The 7,455-nt window shown below is 41.8% G+C and overlaps 1 long non-coding RNA gene across 1 annotated transcript in view; it reads right to left on the bottom strand.

Moving 5' to 3' along the window:
- Nucleotides 1-1,020: 1,020 nt before the first annotated feature.
- The window catches only part of LOC122546996, an 8,224-nt gene continuing 1,789 nt past the window's right edge, over nt 1,021-7,455 (bottom strand). Inside the window, exons 2-3 of the long non-coding RNA XR_006310862.1 lie at nt 5,764-5,766; nt 1,021-2,239 (exon numbers count right to left, since the gene is read on the bottom strand). This is a non-coding gene — a long non-coding RNA (uncharacterized LOC122546996). The remainder of the gene's footprint in view (nt 2,240-5,763; nt 5,767-7,455) is intronic.

Raw genomic sequence — 7,455 nt, 5'->3', positions numbered from 1 at the left:
TTCCCAATTACATAGGAACTAAGGACTTAGGAGCAGAAATAGGCCTTGATGAAATGGTGCTTGATCTGATTGTAGGAGAAAGTGAGGACTGCAGATGCTGGAGATCAGAGCTGAAAAATGTGTTGCTAGAAAAGCGCAGCAGGTCAGGCAGCATCAAAGGAGCAGGAGAATCGATGTTTCGGGCATAAGGAATGCTGAAGAAGGGCTTATGCCCGAAATGTCGATTCTCCTGCTCCTTGGATGCTGCCTGACCTGCTGCGCTTTTCCAGCAACACATTCTTGATCTGATTGTAGACAGTCTCCAATTGCCCTTGGCTCCCTTGTCCATCAAAGATCTATCAACTACACTTAATGGTAAGGTCCTAGGGAGTGTTGCTGAACAAAGAGACCTTGGAGTGCAGGTTCATAGCTCCTTGAAAGTGAAGTCGCAGGTAGATAGGATAGTGAAGGCAGCGTTTGGTATGCTTTCCTTTATTGGTCAGAGTATTGAGTACAGGAGTTGGGAGGTCATGCTGCGGCTGTACAGGACATTGGTTAGACCACTGTTGGAATATTGCGTGTAATTCTGGTCTCCTTCCTATCGGAAAGATGTTGTGAAACATGAAAAGGTTCAGAAAAGATTTACAAGGATGGTGCCAGGGTTGGAGGATTTGAGCAATAGGGAGAGATTGAATAGGCTAGGGAGGTCAGAGGCTGAGAGGTGACCTTATAGAGGTTTATAAAATTATGAGGGACATGGTTAGGAGAACTAGACAAAATCTTTTCCTTGGGGTCAGGGAGTCCAGAACTAGAGGGCATAGGTTTAGGATGAGAGGGAAAAGATATAAAAGAGACCTAAGGGACAACTTTTTCACACAGAGGGTGGTACGTGTATGGAATTAGCTGCCAGGGGAAGTGGTGGAGGCTGGTACAATTGCAACATTTAAAAGACATCTGGATGGGTATATGAATAGGAAGAGTTTGGAGGGATATGGGTCAGGTGCTGGCAAGTGGGACTAGATTGGGTTGGGATATCTGGTCGGCCTGGAGGAGTTGGACCAAAGTGTCTGTAACTGTGCTGTACATCTCTAGGATTCTATGACTCTATAACTAGATCAATAGACTAATGATCTAGTTTGACAGGTGGAAACGTGGTGAACTCAAATGGGACACAGGCAGAAATGGAAGGGAGGGGAAATAAAGACTAGAGAATTAAAACAGAGAGTTTAGCAGTGTTCAAGGGTATGGACGTGAATGCAAGGAGTGCAGCACATAAAGGAAACGTGGTAGTTGTATCTTAGTTTAAAGAAGCACAGAATTGGCACTCAATGATACTAGTTGTAGAGTTTTTAGATATGGTAGAGAGGAGGATAGAGGAGGACAGGGTGACAATTTTAGTTAGAAAAACAATGTCAGCTGTGAGGAAGGATGGAATGGAAAAGGATCATCAAATGAGGTTGTTTGAGCTGAGAATCATAAAAGGGAATGTCACTCTGCTGGGAGCGTATTACAGAACCCTAAACAGGCAAGAGAGGTAGTAAAACTAGTATGTCTAGAATTCTCAGAGAAATGGTTGGGATTTTAGGTGGGATAGAAATACTGTGAAAGCAATGTTGGGAGCAGAATTCTCAAAATCTACTGAGGAGAATGTTTCTTGCCAAAATAATAAATTCAACAAGAAAGGGCGCAGTTTAGGATTAAATCTCAGGTCAGAGTATCAGTGGGAGAGCATTTTGATGTCAGTGATAATAATTCAATTAACTTTAAAATAATTGTGACATGGACAAATATAGGACAGGACTTATACTTTAAATTGGTGTGAGGCAAAATTTTACTAAACTGAGGAGCAGTTCTGAAAAAGTGGACTGGAAACAGCTACTTGAAGTCAAATCAGTGTCAAGGCAGTCGAGGGAATCAAATGGGAGTTTCAAGGAATTCAGAGTCACAAACAAATGGGAGGGATGACAGAAGAGCCCCCTGATTGATGAGAAGCTTACAGGACAAGAGAAGCCAGAAAAGTTAAAAACACATCCGACACAGAGAACTCACTCACCTGTAAAACCAGCAGAATATACAAAGTGGATGGGTGAAACCATAAAGGAAAGCAGAAAGCAGGAAAGAATATTGGCAAACAACCACAAGATGAACCAAAAGATGTTTCATCAATTTATTAGGAGGAAGAGGATAACGAAGGAAAGAGTATGGCCCACAAAATTAGCCTATGGGAAGCAGGCAAAGGGTAATGACTGACAGGTGACTTCTGCAACAGGAAGGATGTTTTCACAGAAAAACCCCACTCAGACCATCAGATCTGCATCAGACCCAGTGTGGTTCCACAGGGCTCACTACCAGAGCCCCAGACTTTTGTACGTATTAATTATTTAGAACATAGAACATTACAGCACAGTACAGTCCATTCAGCCCTTGATGTTGCGCTGAACTGTGGAATCAATCTGAAGCTCATCTAACCTACACTATTCCATTTTCATCCATATGTCTTTCCAATGACCATTGAAATGTCCTTAAAATTGGTGACTCTATTACTGTTGCAGGCAAGATTTGAATGGAAACATTCAGGATGTGGTCAAAAAGTCTGCAGTCAGGAAAAATGGCCACGTGGTTGGTAGAGAGGAAGGCAGTCATAAATTGCAGTGCCCTCGTCGCAAGATTTAAGATTTAAGAGCAGCCTAGACCATTCAGCCTGAGTCTGTTCCATCATTCAATTAGATCACAGTAGTTCTGACAACATTCAACTCTAACTTCAGGCCAGCTGAGGGCAAATGAGTCCTGGAGGGGTGTCCAGGTCAGAGGTCAGCACGTGGATGTAGTGAGATCTCACGTACTAAAGCCTGGTGGGCATGGATTTAGTGAAAAACAACTACAACTCGTATTTGAAAGATACTTTTTATTCTCAGTCTGGACTTTTTAAAATCTGTATTCCCATGCGCGTCTATTTTTTCTTACTATTTCAATTCTGTAATGACACTTAAAGTATCTGTACTTAGGTACCCAGTACCTAAGGTGGCAAAGAGAGACATTACAAACTTTTCACTGCACTAATTGAAAAGCACGTGGCAACAAAGCCTTTTCTTATTCTTATTTCTGCCTCTTCTCCACAACCCTTGATTCTCTGATTAAAAAAAAATCTGTATCTGACAGTCTTGAAGATACATGACCCAGCCTCGACAGCAGGTTGCAGTAAAGCATTTCACAGATCCACTCCCCTCTGAGGGAAGAAACTCCTCCTCATCACCGTTGTAACTGGACAACCCTTTCCTCTGAGTTTATGCCCTCTAGTTTTAAATTCTCCCACAAGAGGAAACAACATCTTTGCATCTACCCTGTAAAGGACATGCATGGGCAATATTCCAAATTGTCAGGTAGATGCCAGTGCTGGAACCGTTCTGGAACAGCTTGACCAAGGGAGTGGCATTTGTATTCAGTACTATTATTGAAATGTTGTCAGGGCCCACAGTATCCAGTATCTCCAACCATTTCCTGAGATCACATGGAGTGAATCAAATTGGCTGAAAACTTATACCTGTGATGCTGGGGACCACTAGAGGAGGCCGAGATGGATCATCCACTGGGTACTTCTGGCTGATGATTGCTGCAAAAGCTTCAGCCTTATCTTTTGTACTGATGTGCTGGGCTCTTCCACCATTGAGGATGGAGATATTTGTGGACCCTCCTCCTGCAATGAGTTGGTTAATTTTCATGAATGACCCAAAAAACAGAAATTGCAGTAAAAGCTCAGCAGGTCTGGCAGCATCTGAGAGAGAAATCAGAGGTAACGTTTCAGGTCCAGTGACCCTTCCTCAGAGCTGAGCTGATCTGATCCGCTGGTTGTGGGATTACTTAGTTCTGCCTATCACTTGCTGCTTATGCTGTGTGGCATGCAAGTCATCCTGTCTGGTAGCTTCACAAGGTTTACCCCGCATTTTTATGTATGACTGGTGCTGCTCCTGGCATTCCCTCCTGCACTCTCCAAGGTGAGACTGCTCTTCCAATGTTGGCACTTGCCCCCAGGTGTCAGTGAAGAGGACTTTGCAGGTTTGACAGGGCTGTTTCTGTTATTGTCTTTTCTGGTGCCAAGGTTGATGTCAGATGATCCATCCGGTTTAATTTCTTTGGGACTTTGTCGCGATTGATACAACGGAGTGGCTCAATAGGCCATTTCAGAGGGTGATTGAGAGTCAACCACATTGCTGTGGGCCTGGAGTCACATGTAGGCCAGACCAGGTGAGGATGGTAAATTTCCTTCCCTAAAGGAAATTAGTGAACTAGATAGATTTTTCCAAATCGACCATTGATTAATTGTCATCAGTAGATTCTTAATTCCAGGTTTATTTTTTACTGAATTCAAATTCTACCATCTGCTGTGGCGGGATTCTAACCTGGGTCTCCTAAACATTAGCTGAGTTTCTGGATTAATAGTCTAGTGATAATACCATTTGGCTATTGCCTCCCCAGTACTTAACCTGTATGAATCCCTCTGAAGACTATTTGCCTTTGCGCCTATTTTCTATCATTCGCAAACTTAGTACATTGCGCTTATGTCATCAGTAACGTATATTGCAAATAATTGTGGCCCAAGAACTAATCTTTGTGGCACTTCATTAGTTACAGAGTACCATCCTGAAAATGATCCCTACATCTCAATTCTATACGTTGTTAGTTGGTTAATCCTTTATCCATACCACTACCTCCAATATCATAGACGCCAACCTTACGGACTTCCAGATAAATTACATCCCTTTATCTATCTTACATGATACCTTCTCAAAGAATTATAGTAAATTTGTCAGGCATGATTTTCCCTTCATGAAGTCAAACTGCCTCTGCTTGATCATTGTATTTATTTCTAAATGTTCTGTTACACCTTTTTAATAAGCTCTGATATTTTCCCACTGACAGATGTTGTCTCCCTCTCTTTTTGAATAAAGGTATTACACTGACAGTTTTCCAATCTTCTGGGATTTTTCCTGAATCTAAAGATTCTTGGATGATTACAGCCAGTGTGTCCACTCTCTCTGTAACTACTTCCTTTAAAATGCTAGGGTACAAACCATCAGGTCCAGGGGATTTACTGGTCTTTGCCCCTTAGTTTTCCTAATACTTTATTGTCTTGCGATTCTTGTATGTTTCCTTCGCCCTTCTTTTCTCCTTGATTTATTATTAATGGAATCGTATCAGTCTTCTCTACAAAGTATTGGTGTTATACGCACCATTCTCTCTAAACGCATGGTGCATGGGGATAGGGGCCGAAATGTGGCACTGACTTCCCATTCTGGAAGCTGCTGACCCATTTAGAGGCCTCTTCAGCCAGGAAGGAAATGAGAGAGAATGCTGGTTTTAAGTTTGGTTTATGCTAACTTATCTTCACTTTTATTAATAAATTTTGGTTTTATTGTCAAAGCAGAATCAGTTGCATTAAATGCCTACGTTTCAGAGAGACGCCAATTGTTGAAACCAAAACAAAATATGATCTATCAAGTTAGGTTTCAGCATGAGTTCAGACTTGTCCAGCATTAACATCCCACTTGAGTCTGTTCTCCTCCCACTGAAATTAGGAGAAAGTGAGGACTTCAGAATCTGGAGATCAGAGCTGAAAAATGTGTTGCTGGAAAAGCACAGGTCAGACAGCATCCAAGGAACAGGAATGCTGAAGAAGGGCTTATGCCCAAAACTTCGATTCTCCTGATCCTTGGATGCTGCCTGACCTGCTGCGCTTTTCCAGCAACACATTTTTCAGCTCTGATCTCCAGATTCTGAAGTCCTCACTTTCTCCTAATTTCAGTGGGAGGAGAACAGACTCAAGTGGGATGTTAATGCTGGACAAGTCTGAACTCATGCTGAAACCTAACTTGATAGATCATATTTTGTTTTGGTTTCAACAATTGGCGTCTCTCTGAAACGTAGGCATTTAATGCAACTGATTCTGCTTTGACAATAAAACCAAAATTTATTAATAAAAGTGAAGATAAGTTAGCATAAACCAAACTTAAAACCAGCATTCTCTCTCATTTCCTTCCTGGCTGAAGAGGCCTCTAAATGGGTCAGCAGCTTCCAGAATGGGAAGTCAGTGCCACATTTCGGCCCCTATCCCCATGCACCATGCGTTTAGAGAGAATGGTGCGTATAACACCAATACTTTGTAGAGAAGACTGATACGATTCCATTAATAATAAATCAAGGAGAAAAGAAGGGCGAAGGAAACATACAAGAATCGCAAGACAATAAAGTATTAGGAAAACTAAGGGGCAAAGACCAGTAAATCCCCTGGACCTGATGGTTTGTACCCTAGCATTTTAAAGGAAGTAGTTACAGAGAGAGTGGACACACTGGCTGTAATCATCCAAGAATCTTTAGATTCAGGAAAAATCCCAGAAGATTGGAAAACTGTCAGTGTAATACCTTTATTCAAAAAGAGAGGGAGACAACATCTGTCAGTGGGAAAATATCAGAGCTTATTAAAAAGGTGTAACAGAACATTTAGAAATAAATACAATGATCAAGCAGAGGCAGTTTGACTTCATGAAGGGAAAATCATGCCTGACAAATTTACTATAATTCTTTGAGAAGGTATCATGTAAGATAGATAAAGGGATGTAATTTATCTGGAAGTCCGTAAGGTTGGCGTCTATGATATTGGAGGTAGTGGTATGGATAAAGGATTAACCAACTAACAACGTATAGAATTGAGATGTAGGGATCATTTTCAGGATGGTACTCTGTAACTAATGAAGTGCCACAAAGATTAGTTCTTGGGCCACAATTATTTGCAATATACGTTACTGATGACATAAGCGCAATGTACTAAGTTTGCGAATGATAGAAAATAGGCGCAAAGGCAAATAGTCTTCAGAGGGATTCATACAGGTTAAGTACTGGGGAGGCAATAGCCAAATGGTATTATCACTAGACTATTAATCCAGAAACTCAGCTAATGTTTAGGAGACCCAGGTTAGAATCCCGCCACAGCAGATGGTAGAATTTGAATTCAGTAAAAAATAAACCTGGAATTAAGAATCTACTGATGACAATTAATCAATGGTCGATTTGGAAAAATCTATCTAGTTCACTAATTTCCTTTAGGGAAGGAAATTTACCATCCTCACCTGGTCTGGCCTACATGTGACTCCAGGCCCACAGCAATGTGGTTGACTCTCAATCACCCTCTGAAATGGCCTATTGAGCCACTCCGTTGTATCAATCGCGACAAAGTCCCAAAGAAATTAAACCGGATGGATCATCTGACATCAACCTTGGCACCAGAAAAGACAATAACAGAAACAGCCCTGTCAAACCTGCAAAGTCCTCTTCACTGACACCTGGGGGCAAGTGCCAACATTGGAAGAGCAGTCTCACCTTGGAGAGTGCAGGAGGGAATGCCAGGAGCAGCACCAGTCATACATAAAAATGCGGGGTAAACCTTGTGAAGCTACCAGACAGGATGACTTGCATGCCACACAG

This window comes from Chiloscyllium plagiosum, unplaced genomic scaffold (genome assembly GCF_004010195.1).
Source record: "Chiloscyllium plagiosum isolate BGI_BamShark_2017 unplaced genomic scaffold, ASM401019v2 scaf_5125, whole genome shotgun sequence".
NCBI lineage: Eukaryota > Metazoa > Chordata > Chondrichthyes > Orectolobiformes > Hemiscylliidae > Chiloscyllium > Chiloscyllium plagiosum.
The sequence above is the reverse complement of the archived record's forward strand: the minus strand, read 5'-3'. Positions and strand labels throughout refer to the sequence as shown.